The following is a 24,905-nucleotide window of genomic DNA, read 5'->3' as shown; positions in this document are numbered from 1 at the left end:
TCAAGGAATGCAGACTAAAGCAGCCTAAAAGTTACCAATGGCTTGGTCAGGTGACTAGAATGAACCTAAATGCAGAGGGGCCTTATCTGAATGAAATGCACTGTTCCTAGGACAAAATACAAAGCCTAGTCAAACTGAGTGCAGTTGTTTCTAATAGAGAAAACAGAACTCTCTGTGTTAGTGGAAAGCTATCCTTCCCTTGGAGAAATGTAAAAAGACCCCTGTAAGCTTATGCTTTTTGAAAGAAAGAGAACAAGTAAGTGAAACAATTAGAGAGAAACTTTTCTATCCCAACGAATAAATGTGGCCATTCCATAAAACAGCTCATGAATACAAACAAGGGTCTGAAGTTTGCTTGAGCTTTTATCAGCAATTTAATAAACAGCATCACACAATCTCTGCACACAACCTACAGAAATGCATGAGTCATGAAAAGCCTGCTGTCCTTCGCCACTCCGTGAACACTCACTTTGATCTTATATGTTGAAACACAAGCACCCTCCCTGGGAGCTTTTGGAAATGATATTTCACCTACAATGCTCCTGAATTATAACTTCCCAAGATTGCCTTGTGGGGTGGGAGCAGAACCAAATCTAAGCTAGCAACAATGTGTTAAATGGTGATCAGCTCTTCAAGACATAGGTGGTGAAAAAAATGGGGTTATAAGTACATTCCTGGGGAGAAAACACCAGGTATTAAAGAGCTGTTTAATCCAGCAGAGAAAGATATAAGAGCCAGAGGCTGCAAGTTGAAACCACAAAATATTCAAATTGGAAATTTGACACAAATTTTTAACAGTGACGGTGATTAGCCATTGGAACAAACTACCAAGGTAAGTGGTTCATTCTCCATCTCTTGATGTCTTCAAATCAAGAGCGAATGCCTTTCTGGAAAATATACTTTAATCAAACACAAGTTGTTGGGCTCAATACAGGGCTAACCAGGTTACATTAAGGGCCTGTGATATGCAGGAAGTCAGACTAGAAATCAGTGTTTCTCAATGACCAGTCGGGAGATCTCCCTGATGCAGTTTAGGAAGGCAGCAAGTCAGTCCCTGGTATCAAAAAGGTTGAGAAACACTGGACTAAATGATTTTATGGTCCCTTCTGATCTTAAGATCTACAAATCTATGAAATTCAGGCCCCAGTGAAATCAGTAGCAGAACTCCCATTGATTTTAGTAAGGCTAGGATTTCACCCACTGTATCTCCTTAATGGATAATTAGTGGAGTGAGTCCCTTCCTGCAACTCACTGAGTCTACCCTTCTTCAGAGGTACTTGAATTTTCAGAGCAGGAAGGTTACAAGCATTGTCTGTTTTAATTTAATAAAATAATTAATAATACCATGTAGTCCTGTGTGATTGGACAATCATTATATCCATATTACAACTGGGTAAATTGGTGCACAAAACCATTAAGTGATTTGTCTAAAATCACACAATCAGTCTGTGGTGAGGTCTGCAATAGACACAGAGAGTCCTGAACTATTCCTCTTTGCCAACCAGAAGACCACTCTGTGCCCCTAACTGAGAATATGGTTAAAAAACATAGTTTAAGACAACTATTCTATTGACATATAGGGCCAAATACTTTGCTTGTGAAATTATATTGAAGTCAATGGGAATTATACCAACAGACAATTTGCCCCATAGTGCAAGAAGCCAATATTATTGCAACAATCTTTGGAAATCCTCCCACATTCATATCAGTTTGGTCTCTAATTAATGTATATTATAACTAATTAGAGATTAAACTGATATGTGTGTATGTGTATATGTTTTAGTCATCAAAGCACAAGATATTACTCAGCTACACTGTCACTCTGTTTCAAATGGAAGATTCTAAATCTCTTCCTCTCTCTGAGGAAAATGATGTTTTGAGGCATAGTCCAGAAACTTGGAAAGGTTTCTGCATCTGCTATGGGCCAGATTTTCAGCAGAGCTTAGCTCCCATATAGGCACCAAAATAAGTGGAAAGATTTTCAGAAGAGCTCAGCTCACTTTTGAAAATCTGGCCGTATACCTTCTTTTTGTCTCCAGATTACAAGAAGGATTCCAGGCCTTATTCTCCTCTCAATAACTTCAGTGGGTTTACTCCTGATTTGTATCTCTACAAAGGGAAAATCAGGCATGTCAATCTTTCATAATGGTCTAGCTCCCTACCTCAGATTCCATTTTGCAGTTTTTATAGAACATATTAAGGACAATGCCAGAAGACTTTTCCTTACAGTAAGCTATCTGAAATTGAGGCTACTTTTTCAATAAGCTACAGTGACTTAACATCTAATTATGGCAAATCTCCTTAAAACTTTCATTATGTAACACTGCTGAAAAGATTTAGAACATGCAGGACATTTCAGCTCTTATAAAGGAGAGATTTTAAGCACTTCTTTCTCATTATAAGCTTATGCTGTTCGCTACATATTAACAGATAATTTTTATTAATGTGAGAAAACCATAGCATATTCATGTGATTAAAAACAGCCTTTTATTCTCTTTGCTTCTCTGTAGAAGGAAACCAGTTTCATAGGCCACTATTGTAACATTTCCTGTAGGGTCAGGTTGGTTGGTAATACTTCCTCAGAGGATGGTTCCTCAACCCCTCATGAGCTTCTTGATGCTATTTCATCTAGCTCTGTTATTTGTTATAAAGTGAGTTAGAATCTAAGTAGCCTCCTCTGCCCTCAAAATAAAATATATAATTGTGGGACAAACATGCCATTTGCTGCCATCACATTCTTCTCTCTGCTTTGTGTTCTACCCTTCCCTCCATCTTATCTATTTAGATTGTAAGCTCTTGAGGGCAGGGACCACCTACTCCTCTGTGTTTGTACAGTACTTTGCACAATGGGGCCCTATTTTGGTTGGTCCTTCAACTACCGTAGTAAACATGATTAATAATAAGTAAGCAGAAAAAAATGCCAGACACATCACATTGGGTGCTCTGCTTTTTCCACTAATTACCTGTGCATTTCATATCTAAATCAAAGTCCTACTCCTCATTTTAGTGTTCATTTTAATGTATTTTAGGACCCGTTTCTCTTTTCATAACTCACTGAGACAGGTGGGACCATGAAGCTATTAGTGTCCAAGGTGATCTCTTGGTAGCTGAAAGCACAGCATTCTTACCAGAACTCCTTATCAGAGACTATCAGAATGAAACCTAGCCTGACCAGTTTCAGAGTTGGATGCAAAACTTGCCTCTATGCAAAAGAATTGATCCCATAATAGAAGAGAAAAAATAAAGATTCCAAATACAAAATCAACTGGATCTAAGTGCAGCAAAGAACAAGATTTACTCTGAACTAACAACAAACGGTGAGTCTTAATGTTGTCTTAGGTGCTCAGATTCTACAGAGATTGATAAATTAGAAATAGAAGAGGGATGGGCTAGAATTAATATTAAACTTAAGCAAAGCAAATTTTGCAAGAATTGCAACCAGTCTTTATTTTTAAAGGATGTATAATGAAAGTATTAATGCTAAATTTGTCCAGATGGTGCCATCTCATTGAAAACAGTGCAGAAAGGGGAAATCTTAAATCTATGTACTAAATTGTGCCCCAAGCAACTGGAGCATGCAAAAACGAAAAAATACAAAGGAGAGAGACTAAGGCCAACATTTTCCTAAGTGGTTTCTGATTTGGGGTGCCTGGTTTGAGACGTTTGGAGCCTGATTTTCAAAAGTGCAGACTATCCTCAGTTGCCTTCACCTGAAGTTGTGAAAATCAGACCCCAGGTGTCTTCAGGTAGAACATCCAAAAATAGAAGCACTCAATTGTGGCCACTTCTGAAAATATTCGGCTAACATTGTGGATATCTTGTGGGGGAAGTTACTTAGCAATGCACACCAACATATGTCCGGCTTCAAAAGTAGTTTGAGCATACAGCACAAAATCCTGAGATATGTCATGTCCATCATAAGCTCCAGACACCCATTACACAGAGTTCCTGTGTGCTTCTAAAGCCATGGACAAGATTATGATCCATCCCATCGAGGTAAACCATCTATTGAATGCATATCATCATTGGGCTAGGATTGCCGTAATTTGAAAAAAATCTATAACAGATTATGCTGGTTTAAAAGCATATCAAACAGGGAATTTGTGGAATTCTTCGACTCCTTCCACCTTTCTGCAAACTCCACTCTCTTTTGTTATGTGTCAGTTTGTTGTCGACATTATGTATGGTTATGTTTTTTAGGCTGCAGTGTGGCTTAGTGGTAAACATGCTACAAAATCAGACCATTTTGCTAAAGCTGGAGTATTTTCAGTAAATTTTAATGCTGTTCTTTACTCTGGCACCAACTAACAACAGAAGTCGATACATAGCTCTTTGCTTTCTATTTTTAGCATGGACTAAAGATAATATTTATATTCCAGGAACTACAAATTATCTAAAAGTTAGCATACAAGTAGTGGTCAAACTGATGAGGAAATATGGAGAGCCCACCTCTACATCAAATAATTTAGATTTAAATATACGGGTCAGGGAGAGAATAGCAGAGAAGGCGAAATCTCATTGTTAAAGGAGCTTGCGATTAAAGAGCCAGGAGGCCACGGATCCATATGCCATGGACTTTCTGTGTGCTCTGAGGCAAGACACAACCTCTTAGTGCTTCGGTAACTCTCTATTAAAGGGAGAAAATAATATTTGTTTACCTCAAAGGTTTGGTAACAGACTTAATCCATTAAACTCTATAAAGTGCTTTGAAATCCTTGGTTGGAAGGGCAAAATAACATTAGTAAATGTTTACCTTTTAAGCACTGTATATGGGCACAACAACAACATATTGCAGGGTACAGCCAGGGTCGGGAGGGTGCATTTTGCCCAATTTAGGAGCCACTCTAAACCACAGGACTGAAGGTTCTACATTACATGTGAGTAATCCCATCGAACTCAATAGGATTACTCATGTATGTAAATTACATGGGCAAGGGGGGTTTGCAGAATTAGTGCCTTAAAACAGAACTCAAAATGTGCAGATTTGCATTCCATGAAGGGAAAATGCATGTTCTGGGCTGTTGTGAGTTTGGTTTTTGTATTACTACTCTGGCAATACTAAAAGGGCCAGAATTATTTACAAACAAGAATGTTTATTCTGTGTATAACATAGGGTTCCAATCACTTAGGATGTTTTTTTCCTAGTTAATTATCCCTTGACAGGAAAGAACAATTTTGTGGAACGAGGAAAAGTGTGGACCCCAAAATTAAAATAAAAACAAAAAAAATCACAGAGGCCTTGTAATATTCCAATACCACTGGATACTTCCTCCCACACGTACCTCTAGTGCATAGTAAAATCAGGCCTGGCTACATTTCCTGACTACCTTTAGTCTGAAAGTCTCCTCAGAATATTCATATACACAGTGAATGCACAATACACATGTTGATGAAATATTGGGACAAAATATCCCCAAATGATGCATTAATAATTTGATTTTAAAATTTTATTATTACAAATCATTGGCTGATTAATTTAGAACACTCTGTCCTACAACTTTTCAATAAGGTTCTCAGATTTTTCAGTGAAAGAAAAGGATTAAAGATTATTTTGAAAGACCATCTTTTTCACAAAGTCTGAATGGACTACAGCAGTTCCCATGGGATTAGCTGCATACATTTAAATTCTTCCCACAAGACAGCTATTGTTTTCTACATGCCTCTCAGTTTCATTCTGTCATGACAGGTTTCCACACTTCATTTCAACTAAAAAAACCTGTGGATGCTGTGCTCTGTTAGATGATGAAGCAAGCATTGACAAGTTGATTAATTTTAAGGTTTTTTAAAAAATTGATTGCATTTTTTAATAAAAAGATATTGCTCTGGTATGTTGGTACATTATTGACATCTGAGTTTCACATACAGTTTGGAAATTTTATTTTTATTAGAGACATCTGTAAGATATATTTTCAAGAGTTATACATTGTATCTTAAGATTCATCTCTCTGTAGGAAAGGAATTTATACCAAAATTATAGGGATATACATTTTTCCTTGTATACTTTGGAACAAAACTTTAGAATTCTTTCTAGAAACAAAACTGGCATGTGAAATATTTCATAAACTATCATACCTTTATTTTTTAGTGAATGTTTAGTTTTTAAGAGTCTGATTCTGCAGTATCCAACACAAATTTCCACTGACCTCTGTGGGAATTTTGGCTGTACAACCAAAGCAGGACATAACTGCTATAGTAAATACACACTTCCACTTTCAAGTGCTGATTTCACAACCCTCTTATATCTTGACAGAAAAACAACACTTATATCACTCAGACTCTTAGTATATACCTGACATTTTACATACCATAGACATGGAGTTTTCTTGCAATAAGACAAAGAATAAAAAATCACCGGGGTTTAATGTACTATGCAATATACAGCTGACTTTAATTGTGTTTTATGTGACAACACTTTAGGATACCTATCATTTATAATTTGTTAAATGCCAACAAAATTATATCTTTCAGTGGAATATTTCTGAGTATTTCTAATATATGAAAATATTATATTAAATATAAATTAAATTATATTTATAAGCAAAAATGTACATTGTTTCCTACCTTTAAAGGAAAATGATAAAGCATATCATAGAACAAATACCAGTACACTCATTGTCACTGAGAGACTGTATAATGCTGGTATTTTAAAATGTTTCTTGAATGAGATCTCAATCCCTGTAGTCATTTTTCTATAACACGGTAGTGGGATGGGGAGGGAACTCAATTTGAAACCTTACAAAAGTCAAAGAAATTTCTTTCTGTCATTTACGAGAGAGTGAGAGAGACTTACAGAATGAAGCATCCAGAGGGAGACTACAGGAATAGGCTTGTAAGAAGTCCACTATCAAAGTGAAGGTTAAAATGTAGTAATAAAAATGAATTCAGAGTGGCTGTTCCTTAGAGCCCTCTACAAGAATGATTACTGAACTATCCCTGAATTTCCTGCAGTTTCGTGTGTCAGACAATCCAGTGGGCTTCTCTTCAGTAAATCTTTTAACAGGGCCAGTGCCTTCTCTAGTCTGTATTTTATTCAGAGTTGTCCTGAAACTAAGGCAGTAATAGTGCATCACCATGTATGAAGTGCCTTGCGAGTGGGGTGGAGCTAGGACAGGGAATAAAACAAAATGCAATGGAGCCCAGAAGAAGAATTAAGAGGACTGTAGGATTAGTGCATACGCTGCAACATATCATACTGGGGAAACATTGCTTTCCCTCTCTCTGGCATTTGAAGCAAGTTTCCAACATGCTCTGCACGTATATTGTTGTAACACACTTACACAAGCATAATAACTATAGTACCTGTATCCACCCAAACCAATGAACAATAGCTATACAACTTTTGCTCTCTCAGAAAATCTATTTCATTATTTAATATTTGGATGTGCTATTATACGTTTGTCATGCAGTAATTATTTATTCATTGTTGAAAAATCCTACATGAATGCACATTCATTTAAGTTAGTTATTCATACCTCTCAGAAGGGAAACCTCTGAAAAACATTAATAATTGAAGACAAAATAGTCGGTCTTTAGAGAAAGTCTGATAAAATCCATTACAATTGTCAGAGTCCCCCTTTCAGCCCCCTGTCTCTGGTATGTGAAACTGCTGGCTCAGTGCATAGCCTTGTCAAACCAACCGTACAGTCTATTCAGTTACCCTGGAGTTGTCATGTGGAATCAAGCAAACAAATATCTTCTCTCCATTTTCCCCAACTCTAGCACTCAAAAACAAATTGGAACTAACTCTTTGCAAAGCTCAGCTTCAGCAGTAGCCCAAGTGAAAATTCTCTGAGCTGGATACGTAATTTGAATTAGTTAAAAGGATTTATCTAACAGCCAGTGGTTACATTTAATTAATGAATAACCTGCTTAGAGTAACAAGGAAGTTTTAGAAGTTAGTATAAATTATGGGGCCTCTTGTCAGAAATCAGTGAGAGACTGAACCTGTTTATTATCTGGACGGTAGGCAAACCAAAAGGAAGAAAATGTGGAGCCCATTAAAGGAAAGATATTGTATCAACCGGCACTGGCTGTATCACACAAATTCACCAAACTGAGATAAGCCATGGAAATCTCAGTTGCTCAACTTAGACCAAACTGATACAACCAGTAATATGTGTCCAAAGTTTAGCAGTTATACTGGAGAAATAATTTCTAAATCCAGCAGTGTACATACGTGTACTGTACATGCTTTCCTTGAATGTCAAGCATGACTGACTACTTTTTTCCTTCAGCTTTCCTTGGACAGGTATGGTACAGCTCCTCAGTGAATCGGACACAACTACTGTATTGCCAAAGATAGCTATGCACCAGCATAGTCTCTCTTTCATGGTCTGACACTGAGCTGTCTAACTTATGAAAGTCTGAGGGCATAGCCACATTAGCAGAAGATGATCCTGAGGCTGACGTTTTCCCAGTGACAGCAGAGGTGGCATCAAATGAAGCATCACCAAGAGCAGCAGATTATACTGGGAAACTTCTCTTCTGTGCAATCACAAAGCCAAAACTTCCCAGTCTGCATTGGGAGAATGAAGGCTACGTCCCCACAGATGTTGCCTGTGAAGGGTTTGTAGCATCTTTGTTTGAACATTTGCTTTTTCACAAGAGGGACCTTTCTTATGCTCTTTTTAAAAATTTGCTTTAAATTGCACATGCAGTTGTCTATGGCCTTCTTTTTTGATGGTGAGTGCTGTACAGACTACATACCTGTTGAGCCACCCAGAGAAATGCATGCAGATAAACTTTTAATTAAAAGTGGCCTTGAGATAAAACCCATCTACTCTGTTTACCTGATTCATAAACAACTATCATTGAAAGTAAACTGAAAAGGCTTTTGTTTTTTCTTATCAAGTCCTATGTTCAGGGTTCTGTGTTTTCACTGCCATACCTGATCCCTAATACTAATAGGTCAGTCTGCTAACATGCCTCATACATCTTTGGGTGTTGTCATGTGACACTATGAAATACAAAATCCTAGTGGAGGCTGGCAACATCGAAAACTGAGTAGGTGGAAATGGGACTCAGAGAGCTGCAGCTGAAGATCATAACTTATCACAGGTAAGTAAAGGAAGAGCTGGTTTTCAACTCCTTTGTTTAACTGTATTTAATTATCATTTTAAAGGCCATACATATATTTTCATATTGGTTTGGGAATTTAAGAAAATAGTTAGATTTTTTTCTTCTCTCGGTTTTTTGTTTTGTTTTTAAGAGGCCTTTTAAACAAATCAAATTATATTACTAAATATCCCACAGGGGGTAATGTGAAGTGTACAATAACTAATGACTGTACACTGCTTTGACATTCTTAAATAAATGCTGCTATGTAAGTGCCTATTACAATTACTATAACACTGAGATACAAGTCAGCTTCATTAACACAATTACATAAGTAGTCTTGTTGCAATGTACGGCCTCAATCATGCAAAGTCTTAAGCATGTGCTTAACTTTACTCACTGTAAACAGTCTTGTGGTCATCTCTGGGGCTATGGATAATGGGCAAAGGTAAGTATATATGGAAATCACTACAGGATTGGGACCCATAAGGCAGCAAAAGAAGATTTTTCAATACCAACTCTTAACAAAAAGGGCTTAATTTCCCAAGATTGCATTTTAAGTGCACAATTAGGAGCAATGATGTCAAATGAAATAAAGTTGTCTTCAGAAGTGTAACTCAAGAGCAACTAAAATATTAGTCTTCTTTTGTGCATGCACTTCTGCACACCTATGGTAGGGTTCCAGCTAATTGCAAGGACACATTTTCAAAGACTGTGCTCGCTATAGCCCACTGCTTAGCGTCCCCTTGCTCATTAATGCATACCCCCTCAAGTCTGTTCTCTCATTTGCACTGTGTTGTAAACAGCTCTAACAGCATGTTTTTCCTGTTTGTTCAAACAATGGCCTTTGTAACCAAACAGAAAATTAACAGCAAGTGAACATTTATTTTTAATGATCCAGGGAAAAATTCACATATAAATTTAAAAATAAAAATATGATCATGTGTTCTCCAAGCCTTGCCTTTAATTCCTCACTATATAAAATGATAGCTTGTTATCTTAATATCTTTGCAAAAGAGTTAAAAAATTAAAACCCTGAGCAAAAACACACAACAATTGTTTTCTAAATAAATGATGAAAAATAGAAGAGGTCCCAGGAAGGAGGGTAGTCTAGCTATTGAAATAGAAGAATGGGAGCCAGGTCTCCTGGTTCTATTCCCTGTTTTCCCATTGATTGACTGTGTTACCTTGGGCAAGTAACTGAAGCTCCCTGTGCCTCAGTAGTATGTTTATAAAATGGGAACAATCATACTTACCTGCCACATGGGCTGCTTTAAGAATTAGGTAATGGGATTAGTCCTCCTCACATTGTGAGTCTGCCTTTGACTGATATTATCAGCTTCAAACTGAGCAGCATTTTTCCCAATATTTGTGACATTCTTTTCACTCTTCATCTGAAAGGAACTGTAGAAATTCAAAGTATTTTTATATTTATTTTTATGTTATATTTAGTCAAGCATAAAAGCTGTGCAGTCAAAATGTAGCTAATTACATCCCTCAAAAATTTACAGGAGTACAACCTTCTGCTTGACTGCTATGCTACAGAAGAGAAGACAAGTGTTGACCACCCTCTTCCATCTATCGCCTTATGCTCTTGTCATGAGATGATAGGTAGAGAGCAGTAGGTGGTCACAGTGTGAAATGTACCTTTCTCTGCAATTGATATCGGTGTGATGTACTACAGGAATGTCTGATAGACTAACAAGCAAAACATGAGCAGTAGCAGGCAGGATGGCACGCCAGGCAACAAAGAAAGAAACAGGTCTGTGGGGGAAAAAAGAAGAGCATTTATGGGTGAGAGAGACAAACAACCACAAGAAAGAAAACTGGTGGGTACTCCTCCTGGGAAAAGCGATGAGTGGCCTTGGGACAGTTCTGGCTAGAGGCTTCAATCTCTAATCACTGTTCAGCACACCCGTCAAAAAAGATTTGCAACCCTAGATTTATACTTTATACCCTGCACACATTCTGACCGTAACCCTTTTGCTGCTGCTGCTTTTCCAGTTGATGCATTAATAGGTAACACAATCAGCAACAGAGCAAGTTCACTGTACCAGCCTGTATCTAGACAGAGGTTCCAATTCCATTCTCTGCAGATCATTGTTGGTCTATGGGTCACTTGCAAGTGATGCACAGAGATTTGGCTGGCTACAGGGTCTGCCTCTTCCCCTTGTTTCCAGTTGAGAGAAACAAAATAGATAGCAAAAGGAGACCTGATGGTAACTTTATTTCAAAAGGTGCTCAGTGTGATCACAGTTGTGAAGAGATGTGGCTCACAGGGCAATATCTATTAAGATATGGATACCCCTGATCTAAGCTACTTAATAGCAGACAGTTAAAGTGTTTATTAGATCAGAAAGTGATCTCTTCTTTTTCATTTACTCAGTAATTAATAGGAGATTGAATTGAGAAATAGGGACTTCTCCATGCTCAGCCCAACTGAGATGTCAAAATGAGACTCCACTCACAGCAGATTGTGCAAATGCTCAAAATATTATCATGTGTGTACTGCTGGGCTCCTCAAACTTAGCTTCTGCTTTGGCATGCTCCCCCATTTGTAGGCATCACAGCATTGGTTTAGTGTGGAATAATCTAAAGTGCCTTAGGGTACGTCTACACTGCGTGCTTCTTTTGATCACAGTGTAGTGCACATAGTGGCGTAGCCCCCCTAGCATGGGTATAAATAGCAGTGTAGACCCTGAGGCATGGCATAAGTGTGCAGAGTAAAGACACGCCTGAAATGTCTGGGTATTGTGACAAAGCTCTTCCTCTACCTCAGTGGGTCCAGCGCCTTCCTTCTAGTGGTAGGTCAGGGAACTGCTTCACCCTTTAGTGTTCTTCCATCCTCTAGTGGCGGGTGAGGGTAATACAGCCACTCTAAGATGGCCGCTCCCTGCCGGCTGCCAGTCCTATCTCTGGTTCTCATAGGTCCTTGCTTCTTCGCTGGGGCTCTTGTCCTCCAGTGAATGGCTGGTGGGGTGAGGGGGGCCCAGTCCACCCTCAACTCCAGACCCCAACCCAGGGACCCTACAAGTAACAGCTTTGCACTGTGGCTTCAGGAAAGCTGCTAGCTGCCCTGGGTTACTTCCCTGTGACCCTTGACTTAATATCCGTACCCTGCTCGGACAGGGGCCCTTTCTGGCCCTCCTTGCCAGGAGGAGGCTTTTAACCTCCAACAGCCCCACAGGATGTGTAGTGCCGAACCAACTGTCCAGTTTGAACTTTCCCCTACTGGCAGGGTCTCTTCCCTCAGGCCTCCAGGCCTGGGAAAGGTCCTTTGCCTTCTTCGGACAAGGTTTTCTCTCTACCAGTCTTTGTCCCTGCTGGGTGCTCTCCTGCCAGCAGTCTGCTCTTTCTCTGAAATCCTCCTGGCTTTTTGACGTCTTGCCTGTTCAAATTCTCTGGTAACGTAACGTAACTCAACCCACTCCTACAACTCCAGCCACACCCTTTCTCTGGAGGGGAGGCTTTTAACAAGTCCTAGGCAGGGCTTTGATTGGCTCAAGGTGTAGTAATTAACCTAGAGTAACCCCTGCTCAGCTACCAGGGGAAAAGGGACTTGCTGATCCTGGGGCTGATATATCGGCCTTCTAGCACCCTCTAGTAGCCATCTAGTCTGACCCTGTCACAATATGTACTTGCACCTATACCCTACACATCTCTCTACTTGTCCAAGCTGTGCTTCACTATCCACACTGCTATTTTTTAGCAGGGTAGTGTCCTGCTGCCTCACTGCTGCTGAAGCTTTTCCCCACTTCAGGGAAATACTCTGGCAGCTCCATGCTGCCAGAACCCTTCCCTGCTTCAAGGAAAGGCTCTGGCAGCAGGGAATGGCTCCGGCAGCGGGAAAAGGCAGGCTTTCCCCACTGCCTCCCCTCTGCCAGAGCCTTTCACCAATGTACCTACACATTGTAGTATGGACTCAGTCTGCTTTCCACTGTGGCATGTAGCTAAACGTATACTACACACCACTGACACTAGAACATGGTGTAGACATAGCCTAAGTAGCATAGGTACCACTGAAAGTCAATAGGATTTGTTCTCCTAAATTACTTAGGGTCTTTTGAAAATCCCACTCTTTCTTCCTGTTCACAGATTATTTTTGTGAACAAAAGGATTTAGAGACTTAATTTTTCTTAAAATAAAGAAATATTAGATTCTAGAGTAAATCTTAGATTCATGAAATAGCATCTTCTAAAAAAAAATACTAGCTACTGAATCACCATGACCCTCTATAATTATTATTCCTTGTAATATATGCAATATAAAAAAAAAAAAAAAGAGACCACAAAAAGACACCATGTCCTTCTTTTTCTTAAGGGTACACTCTCCGATCAATGTGCAGCAGGAGTGCCATTCAGTAAAGGGCAAGAAAACGGTCAAATCTAATAGAATGCTTGTATCCTACTGGACTGTCATAGTCACTCACAAAGAGGTAAGTTCCACTCAGGCTCATCCTCCCTTCTTGTTAATGCTCAACTGGTTTTAGCATTACTCATTTATCTTTTCATTTGTTTTCTGTGAACATTCATTTGAGTAATTTTTTGTTCTCAAGAACGTTCATGTAAAGCAAATACTTGCAAGATGTATTCACATGGCAGAAATATTTAGATAGCCACCTTGGAATCTCTTTGATTTCCCTCAGACTGTTTATAAAAGTTTCAATCATCCAATGAGGGAGCAGAAGCAATACCATATGACCCTGGGGACCAATCATATACCATGCATTACAAATAGCAACAAAGGCATAGCTGAGGCAAAGAGCTCTTGAGCAACTTGTGAGTTTAAATAAGTTCACAAAAAGAGTCTGTTGACCAGTTTCAAAGAATGAAACATCAAAGGCTTTTCACATACAATTCACAACCAGAAAAAAGAACTAAATTTATCAAATAAATGTATTCACTGCAAATAATTTGCCCAATTTTAGAACAGTCTCAGCTTTAACTTTTAATTTAATAGTTTTGATCAATTTGTCCTTTTTTAAACAAACAAGTAAAACTATTTGTTTTGTTATGTATTTATTAGATTTCTTTGAATAAACATCTTGGGAAAAAGATAGATGCTATTGTGCTGTGTCTGACTAACTGAACAATGATGGTGAAGAGAAATACAGTATTCAGCATTCATTGCATTTAGCCTAAATGAGTCATGTTATATAGTACTCAGACAAAGCATTTTAATTGTAATAATGACAATGCTGACAGCTACAGTACTGCTCTAGCCCCCAACGGGCTTGTAAATAATTAACCATTGTTATATAACAACTTGCGTTCTTGATAACTCTATTAATTTCACAGTCAGAGTGAAGCTTTTTAAAGTATGATATTTATTACAATTAAAGCAAATATGTGAATTGCAATGATAAAAACATCAAGAATGGGATTGTCTTCCCTCAACCTATCTGGGTCCCAGAAACCTCTTGCTAACAAGAGTTAGCAAGCAAAACCAACCAGAATACTGTAGCTTCCGTAATATGAAACATTGAGAGAAATATTAAAGGAGTTGTAAGCCCTGCCTAATAATAATAATAATTTACAGGTTTTACTAGTGATTGGCAAACCTCAAACAATTTTGCTTTCAGTTCAGATAAGTAGCCAGAACTCAAGGGCTCAGATTCTGCTCTCAGCTACCATGATGTAAGGTTTGAGCCCTGCAACCATTCCTTAAGTTAGTCGTCATTACTACAGGCCCAACTTTACTGTGTGCCATCAAGGACTCATTCGAGTCAATGGAACTGACAAGTTTCAGAACCTTGCAGGATCAGGCTCTTGGTGAGTATTCCCACTGAATCCGGGTTGATTCATTAACCCAGCAAAAGCTCCGCTGACTCCAGTGGAACCACTCTGGATGTATACACCTGGAGTAACTGTGAGACCGTTTCCTTTGTAAAGTAGGTGTCTTTTGTGTGCCAAACTGTTATGTAGCTCATTAAAATAATCAGTAAAATACTCTGCTCTAGTGGACCTGGTCCTTAATCAGGCATACACCTAAGAGAGTCATTGGGAATTTTGCCTGAGTGAGGACTACAGGATGGGACTCAATACCTATAAATTCTACCTGACATAACAAGAGGAATCCAGCTTCTTTTAGGACTCTGCTTTGAGTCCTCCACGATTCTGGATGCCTCTTCCTGCTGCATTCAGTTTTGTGAGGGGAAAGAAGATTGCACTCTGGGAACCTAGGGCCTGATCCAAAGCCCGCTGGAACTAGTGGAAAGACTCCGATTGACTCAGTCTCCTGTTCTCCCATCAGACATTCCCTCAAGCAATTTTCTGGCCCAGATGAAGTAAGGGGAAATGGCACACAAGTGTATTAAATAATCCCTTGTTTCTGTGTGGACCAATTTACCACAGGCATCTCTGAGCAAAACATTTGACTGCAAACAGCACCAATGATGAGTACACTTACATTATTTCATAGATTTAATGGTTTGTTCAGGGTTTGAAGTTGTCCTGACAGATAAAATGTCAGCCTAATAGTTTAATAAATTCCATATTAACTAATAAAACTACTTTCCTACCATTCTAATGATTATTTTTGCATAGTAAATGTTGCTTACATTCCACTTTAATTACTGTTGCACTACACTAATTTTCTTTGACACTGAGAATAGCTGCTTATTTCCAGGGGCCAAATCCTTCAGTCCAGACCCAGTCAAAACTCCTGATGAAGTCAATGGGAGATTTTCCCTGAGTAAACACTAAGAACTAATGGATTGGGCCTATATCCTCCAGAAAGGAGAGCCTGTCTCAGAGTTGTAGCTGTCCAATCATACGTTGTGCATGTGGTACTATTTGGCAGCCTTCTCTAGCAGCAATACACAGATCTCATTATTAATCTGTAGTGCTTGAAACGGCTCATCTGCACCACAAAAGACAACATCGGATATGTACCTAAGTCCAGTACAGTTGATAAAATAAAATCAGAAGTAAAAAAAATTTGCATACTCAATTTCTTTATTGCTGTTTTCATTTTAGACAGTGTTCTAGAATGCTCATGCTCAATTGAAACAAAAGCCATTGTCAGTACATACAATGTAGTCCTTTATGTGCTCAGCAACTCTTCCCTATCATTAATGCACAAATTGCAATTTTAACTACTCAGTTTTGTGTATATATATATATATATTTTAGGGATCAGATTACATATTTTAATTACCCAGCTGCATAGTTTGCTGATTGAGCTGCATATCTTATTGACTTGGAGTAATAGATTTCCAGCCACACTGTTAATTAGGTATAGCGATTCACTCATTGAGCTGCATGCTTTGTTAACTGTGCAAATGGAGCTGTATAACTCAGTTGCTGAATTCTTATGTACTGTACTGAGCTGATCAAACTTTACTGAATGGTTAGATTTGTGCTATTTGAGCTGCATGCTTTACAAGCTGAGTACTTTACTAGTTCAGCTGCATTCTTCACTTCTTGGATTGTTACATACTTTTCCTTTCTTAATGTACTGACATGGGTTGAAACCTGTACCAAAGACCACTTGCCTTAAGCAAGGACCTTTGTACTGGTATCCAATACAAATTTGTTCATCCTTTGCTAGCCCCTCGTGTGGAAGCTTAAGAGCAATTTCACAGTAAAACTAAGGCAGTTGTTCCCAAATTGTGGTCCACGGAGAACTGCTTGGTCACATGGCACTGGTTCCACTTCCTTGTTTCCAGCTGTTCAACAGGTGCTTAGGCTTTTTTCTGCAAAGAAGAGCCAGAAGTCTTGTAAAAGCACCTGGAAACAAGGAGAAGGAGCCAGCCTAGATAGGTATCTAAGAAATCATGACGCTCTCAGCTACACTGATGTAAAGGCTCAGTCTATTAGGGGCTGTGGTTGCTACAGAAGAGGAATTCAGGAAATGAGCTGTCTGTGGCAAAAGAGTGATTCTTCGTCTGTTTTTGAACAGCACCCAGCACAATAGTCTCATTCTGATTAGGGCTTTTGAATACTACCATAATGTAAGTGATTAATGATAAGAACTGCCCTCCGGAACTGGAGGTACCAGCCATACAGGATATTAAGGTACACGTATCAATATCAATATTACAGAAGTAACAATATAGTAATTTCCATAACTTTTTCAAAAGGGGGGGGGGAAAAGAGAGAAGAGCAATAAGTGTCTATAATATGCTATACGTGCATGTGTGTCTTTCTCTCTGTCCTGCCCCAACCACCCTCTTCTGGATATAATGGCTAAAAGTGTGTGAAATAGTTGCTCTCTTTTGATTAAATTACTTAATCGACTATTTAATTTAAATATACATGCTACAGTATGTATATGTATGCCATAGTATAGTACAGTGGTTCTCAAACTTTTTAAATGCAGCCCCCTGTGGACTTTTGTCTAACAATCGCCCCCCCCCTTCCCCCTACAGCGTGGGAAGTGGGGAGCGTGGCAGCAGCAATGTGGGGAGCAGCGAGCACCGGAGGAAGCGGGGGCAGCAGCTGCAGTAGCAACGTGGGGAGCGTGCTCGGCAGCGGCAGGGGGCTGCTGCTGCAGGAGGGGGGCAGCGGCGGCGGCTGCTTCCATCTCCAGGGAGAGTGGAGCTGAACCGGCTCAGTCCCCTACTCCGCTCCGCCCCGCCCCCCCATGATCCATCTCGCGCCCTACACTGTGAGAAGCACTGGTATAGTATATGATATATGTGAGCTCACATTGCCCTGGAGTAGCAGTCCACCATGGATATAATGCCTAGTTATTAAGTTGCAGTCCCCAGGGAGCAAAATGATCTCACGATTTGGAGATGCCCATGCAATACAGTAGCTCTCTAGCAGGTGCTGTTACTAGTGTACTCTGCAAATATAAATGTTTCACATATTACAGCTGGAAGACAGTAGTTTCCAAACAGATGGAAGGATAATTTAGGGCGAAGATCTTCTCAACACTCACTTGAGCCATGGCATTCCACTGATCTCAACAGAAATGGTGCACATGGAACAAACATGCATTATCAATTACTATTTATATAGTTCTACAAAGGTAAGCATGCGGTTTTAAAAACAAAGAAGAACAACATTTCTTCCCGGAAGAATTATAATCTAAATCAGAGCATCAAAAACAAATGATCGGAATATTTACTTAGTGATTGGGGGAAGGCAGACATTAAAAAACAGGGAGAAGGAAAACATCTCGAGCGGAAATTATTTACATGAACTCAGATCAGATGCAGCATGGCTATATTGCTTCCTTTCTGGTATAGGTTTTTGCTTGCTAGTTTTACAGTAGATAACATCAGTACAGATAAAAAAAGTCTCAGTGTTTGGAGGACTTTATTATTATTATAGAAGCACAGTAGTGATTTGCTAACTAAGGTTGCATTGATAGTTCTATTGTAAGCCTTATTTTGACCTCATGCTCTCTAACTTTTGATCTAAGTAAAAAAATTGTGAATGTAACTGTGTGGAATATTGGTTAGGAGAATAAGTTTTTACAGAAACTTCCATAATCCTAGACTATCTAGTTTTCACATACTGTTTAATCATTCATAAACTGGCACTTTTCAAAAGGTTACTGTAGTGTATCATGAATTTTTGTCTCCATTTTCTCAGTCCAGGATACAGTTTTAAAATTCTCTCCCCTCCCATTGGTATTTGCATAGTTTGGTATGCACATTCCAGCAATAAGTTACTGAGTTTTTAAAAGCGAGAAACAACAGATTATCATAACTAAACAAATCTCTTTCACATGAGCTGCCATTGGTTTATAAAAAAATAAATGCCAGTTAATATTCTCTCCCACCTCCACAATTCCATCCAATTGGCCCCAGCTTCTCCAAGCTTCCATGATTCCCAAACATTTCCAGTCTTTGTTGTTATTATTTCCCTGCCCTTTTTGCTGTACTCTGGCTAATCCTGTCACCTCCATATCCACCATCCTACCAAAATGACACATAGCTACTAGTGAACAGTCCAATACAAATAAGACTCATTGAACTTTCACAATATATTGCAGAGAATCAATTTTTTTTCTTGTAAATGAAAAATGTAAACCAATAATCTCTATTATATAAACCAACATCTGGTCCTTTGTGTTCACAATATGATTCTGTAGTTCTTTCCCACAAGGTTTGAATTTATCAAATACCGAAGCATACACATTGCATAAAAATCAAGAAATAGAAAATTGAATGTTCACCTTTCATGCTCAGCTCTGTAGTAAAAACGATTCAATCTCGCTGTCAAATACATTAGGGAGAAAAAGTACAAAATAGAGATAAATCAGATTAACACTTTCAAAGATAAATGGTATTTCAACCAAATTTAATTTTACATTGGAAAGGTGCAAACTCATTTCAAAACATCTACTGTACATGGGATACTTACCACAGTACTAGTTATCATTCCAGTATCCAGTCCAATTGAGTTTAACCATAAAGTTTGTTTATTCCTTCTCCTCAAGCTAGTTTACCTCTCTGCTCTTCACTTAACAGAAAATGACTCTCCACAATTCTTGCTTGTTGGAAGGAACAAGAATGAAGGAAGAGAGATGGAAAGGAGATAAAAATTATACAAACTAGAAGCCTGATACTAATAGTTTCCAGGTAGACTAGTCGGAGGTCTTGGGTCCTGATCCAACAAAGCACTTAAAAGTTTAACTTTAACCATGTGAATAATAATCCCACTGAATTCTATACTATGCACAGGCCTGATCCAAACCTACTGAAATGGAGCATGCCCATAGCTGCAATGGACTTTGGATTGAGCCCTGTGTGCTTAAAGTTAAGCATGTGTTCATGTGCTTCTCTAGATCAGGACCCCCATGCGCAACACATTTCAGGAGCAGACATTAGGACAGTATAAATAGGGATTATGGGTTAAATTCATTGCTGTCATAACTGGGTGCTGCCTCATTAAAGTCAAAGACATGCATTTAACCCATTGACTTTAATAGGATTGTACCATTCTAATTGACAAGAGAAGCTGGCTCACTATTTTTAGGGTTAAATCTGATTGAACATCTTTGAACCCCATCTGTAAATCTCTTGGGGTTAAAATGAGTTTTTAATACAAATTCCACACTTTCATTAATACTTGCCAGTAGCTCTACTTGGTCCAATGAGTTTTACAAACTCTTGCAGCTCTGGCAGCAGGCGGAATAGGTATAGATGGCACCCATCTCCTAAATAATTTCAGATATCAGTTCCATTTTCTCCCACCCTATAAATGCAAAACATTTTAATTGTAAAAATAGCACTAGCTTTTTATTAGAGGTGAAAAAAGAATATATCAAAATTATGTTGGCTTATTTCACCTTTAAAAATGATAAACCCTGCTGTGTATATAATATCTCATTGAGACCGGTAACTACAGCAGCTCTGCTCTATGCTACCTATACAAAAGCTGACACATCATGCATACACTGACAATGAAGACATTTTATTTTTTATTATCAAAGCAACAAAGACATTCATAAATGTTAAATCCCTTGGCTAATATATTATTCATTCTGTGATGTGACAATGGAACAAAATTATATCCATAAATATATAATGTTATACAGTACTTTTTTTTAAATGTAGTTTACATTTATAAAATAATTGGCTTTCATTCACCAGATCATCTTCTCCTTATACATTTTTTTTTAAGTAGATGTCAGGAATTGCAGTTCATGACTCCTGAGAGATAAGTACATTTCCAAGCCTGAGTAAGTGCTAAATCTTAGCCTCTCTGCAAGGTAATGGACACAGTGGCCCCTGGAAATGTTTTAAGTACCACACCATATGTGAAATGGTGTTTTGTTCCCTTTTCCTAGGGCCAATTTTATTTTTACAAAATTGAGGGAAGGGGTGTTATTGGACACAAACAATGGAATAGCAAAAGAATTGAAAATCTAAAATGACTAGTACACTTACCTCTGATGTGGGTTGTGAGACCTGGGCATTAGAGTTAAATGTATAATTCAACTAACAATGAAAATATTTTAAATGTTTTAAATGCCTGAGTGTGAGTTGTTTCCAGGATCTGTCACTGGTTTGCTCAAATTTTGTTTGCATCCATGAACTGTCTGTAGAAGTATTTTGCCAACTGTTTTGCTCTCTCCGGCTGCCTGAATGTTTTATTTTTGCAATGTAGTTCAATTCCTGTTCTTTGAGGCAAGTCACATGGTGCAGGTCACATGCTGGAAGTCATAAGGGGCCTGATTTTCTGAGGTGCTGAGCACCTACAAATGAAACTGAAGTCCATAGAAGCTGCAGGTACTCAGTACCTGTGAAAACAAGGCTTATGGTACCTAGTGCCTAAATCTTGTGCTCAGAAGGATTAGCCAGTTCTCCAGAAGACACATTCAGCTGATTTCTCAGAGGAAAGTGGGAGGCTTTATTTAAACTGGGCACCATGAATCAGCTGCAAAAATCAGAAAAACAGAGATACCAGGAGGAACTGCTATCTGGCCAGCTGTCAATGGTCTACTACATTAAGGTCTTCTCTAACTCCCCTCATTCTTGGACAGAATGTCATTATTATTTATATTTTGGCTCATAGAACAGTTTTAATCCAATTTTTCATGGTATATGTTTCCCTGAGATCCAAAATCTGTAGGTGCATCACATCTGAAGCCTGAACCATTTCTGGTTTGGGCACATCAGAATGAATCTATGCAAACCCAAACCTTGCCTATGGATTTATTATGGGATTTCATCACTGGATAATTCAAACTTCAAGTCTTGCAAACTGTATTTCACATAATGATTTGTAAACTCCTTTTAGGTGGAATTTAGAAGGGTTCAAAGATCTCCTGGGCATCAATAGGCATAATTGGCTGTCAATGAGAATTCCATACATAGAAAGTTTACAGGAACAATTGAACTAAGGTCCCAAATGGGCCAGATATATTAAAGGCAGAGTTAGTAGCACTGCCTATAGTTAAGGTTGCCCAATACTTCTCATTAAAAGGCCTTGTATTCAGGTGCTTTTGATTGTGCCAAACATTTTAACTGTTTGAGTCGAAATTTTCCATGCTGGGTGTCTGCGTCAGGCTGAAATTTTTTGGCAAAAATGGTTCAACAATTTGCAAGAACAAAGTTAAGAAAAAATATATTGATTGCCCATATTAAAAATATTTTTTACAACTAATTCACTGAGAAGCTCTAGCATCTCCATGTTTTGCAGCAAGGCCTTGAAATTTGGTAAGGGGATCACTCTGCTGTCTGAGACAGGTCTTTTGTGACCCCCATGAAAATTCACACAAATCTGGCCAAATTATAAATCTCTGAAAAAAATCTCAATTTGCACATGCTTGTGAGAGAACTTGTAAGAGTTAGGCAACTGAATACTCCATCATGCGCTAGCACAGGCTGCAGGGCTGAGCAAGACTTTCTCTACAATTACTGCTCCTGGCCACTATGGCACTGGAACTGAGAGCAGGGAGACAGTGTTTCCTGTGCACTCAATACTCACCATACTGGTGCCTACAATGGAATACAGCAGGGAAAGGAGTAGGCATAGGGAGGAAGAGTGATAGGTAGCCCTGCACAGATACAAAATTTGTATCCACATCTGATCACTGATCCACAGATAGCTGCAGATGTGCAGAGTTTTAAATATAAAATTTGGATCCACATCCATCCACAAAAAGGGTCCAGGGATATCTGTGGATTTAGAAGGCTGTAGTGACAGGAAGTGGTTTGGAAGGAGCAAAAAGGAAGGGGGGGGGGGAGAGGAACTAAAGTGAAGGGAGTTAAATAGGAACAGGTGGGGCAGGGTCTAGGCATGGGGTTGGATAGGAGGAGAGACAGACAGACTAGGGCATAAGGGTCTAACCACTAGAGAACGTTCCCTATAGAACCTGGAATTGACCCCAGAAATTCTCAGTCTCCACATTCCTCTGCCACCAGCAAATACCTGCAAAATGTTTATCTCATTTCCCTTCTAGTGACTGGTCCACATACAGGATAACAGCTTACTGCTGCTACCATTTACTTGATTAGTTCAAATGATATAAATCTGTGCTGTGACTCTAAAGGTCTGAGTCCTGCTGATGATCTAATTTGGGTGGTTAATATGGTTCCATATGATGAACTTTTTTTCATTCTGTTATTTTGTGGTCATCCTCTGTGTATGCATTATTATACAGTTACATGATCACATACCACATATTTTTTCCACAAAAACCCCAGCCTCATTCAGTGCACAGCATGGACAGTGCTCAGGGTGATATGGTAAAGGAGGCTGTTGTCAGTAGCCACCTTCCTCATTTGTTCTAAATGTTGGAAGGTGTGTAATGAATGAGGAAAAGAATTGAAGGAAGAGAAAGGATGATGTTATGGTTAAGGTAGTTATTGCTTTCTGAAGAATTAGATTTTATCCCTGCCTTCTGACACAGAACATGTATGTGAATTTGGACTTAATTACTTAAGCCAAACCCTTTCCAGAGCTATTAAAACTTTCATATCAAAATGGAAAAGATTTATATTTAATTAATTATGTTTAATCAGGTTAGTATAAAATAATTAGCTTCATATTGTAAAGAATCCCATGACTTTTTGTAAGAAAGGATATATAAATATGCTAGTATTATAAACTCAAGAGATCCAGGGCATATGAACATTATGTCATATACGTGTAATTTTGATGGTGAAATCTAAAACTTCCATGGGAGCAGTTAATATGCAGATTTTGAATACTAGATCATTTTAGCTTAGAAAATGGTGTCCTATTTTTTAAAACTCCAATCAAAATAATTCTTCCCTTTTTAACAAACTATACTGACACTAGAGATGGCCACACATTTTTAACTGAAACTTTTTTTGATGGAAAATGGCTTTTTGATTAAATGGAAATATTCACATAAAAATCCATTTCATCAAAAAAAAATTCAAGTTTTTGTTGAAAACTTGAATATAGATTTTTGTTCAACTCTTGAACACATAAAAAATATTCAGGTTTCAGTTTTTTTGCCAAAATTCTAAATTTTTCAATGAAAGATGTTGACAAAAACAAAAATAGGTTTTTTTTTCTATTTTTTGTAAGGGAAATATAATTTCCTGATCTGCTCTGACACAAGTTATCTTCATATAGGAACTTAGTAAGGATAGTAAAGTGGCTAGGGTACTAACCTAAAATTTAAAAGACCCATGTTCAATTCCCTAGTCTCTGTCAGTCATTTAGTTGCTTGTGCATCATTTTCCTATCTGTACAATGGGGATAATAGCACTTCCCTCACTCCAAGGGGTGGTGTGAAGAAAAAGATGATAGAGCATTCAGATATTATGGTAATGGATGCCATGTAAATATTTTAGATAATTGTTGTAAAGCATATAAACTATTCCTTCCACAAGCATAGTTCCTATTGTTCATGTATAAGAAACTGTCTGCTTTTGCCAGTCAGCAACAGATGAGTCTCAGAGATATAAAGAGGGGAATTTTACAGCGCCAGGCAAAGTCTGCTCAACTGCCAAAAACAACAGTGAATCATTGGTTGAGCAGCTATTAAAACAGAACAATAGACACCCAACGCCTGTCTTTATGCATTTTCCCAGCCATCTTCTGATTGTCCAGGCCACAAACAATACAGAAATAAGGACTGTCTATGAAAATAGAAAGTTAAAGTTTATTAAAAATTCAGTATCTTATTCAACACTCTTCTCTATTAAAATATGTTTTAAATATTCATCTTTACAATACCCCTCTTATGAAGATCACAGGATTGTACATTGGACTGTTCAGTATCTCGGCTCACAGTCTCCGTGTCATTATTAGAGAAATGCTAAGGTAGTATTTAAGAGTAGCCAGCAACCTGTAAAGTATATCAGACACCACTAAGTGTCTGCAATATAAAGTATAGGCTCTAAAGACATCAGAAGTGTCACCACGGTATTCAGAAGGCATAGCAACCATGAAAAATCCCAGTACATTTTT

At 38.4% G+C, this 24,905-nt stretch overlaps 1 protein-coding gene across 11 annotated transcripts in view; it reads right to left on the bottom strand.

Annotated features, from left to right (window-relative positions):
• The window catches only part of VEPH1 (ventricular zone expressed PH domain containing 1), a 173,046-nt gene extending 153,548 nt beyond the window's left edge, over positions 1–19,498 (bottom strand). For 10 of the 11 annotated variants that reach the window (XR_010919613.1, XM_067547631.1, XM_067547823.1 and 7 more), the window contains exons 1-3: positions 19,374–19,498; positions 19,186–19,225; positions 10,311–10,458 (exon numbers count right to left, since the gene is read on the bottom strand). The gene's annotated coding sequence lies outside the window, so the exon portion shown is untranslated. The remainder of the gene's footprint in view (positions 1–10,310; positions 10,459–19,185; positions 19,226–19,373) is intronic. The other variant, XM_067546979.1, reaches the window with a different exon arrangement.
• Positions 19,499–24,905: the final 5,407 nt, after the last annotated feature.

The sequence above is a fragment of the Emydura macquarii genome, unplaced genomic scaffold, assembly GCF_026122565.2.
Source record: "Emydura macquarii macquarii isolate MOO-44397 ecotype Brisbane River unplaced genomic scaffold, CSIRO-AGI_Emac_v2 contig_18, whole genome shotgun sequence".
NCBI classification, from domain to species: Eukaryota; Metazoa; Chordata; order Testudines; family Chelidae; genus Emydura; species Emydura macquarii.
The sequence above is the reverse complement of the archived record's forward strand: the minus strand, read 5'-3'. Positions and strand labels throughout refer to the sequence as shown.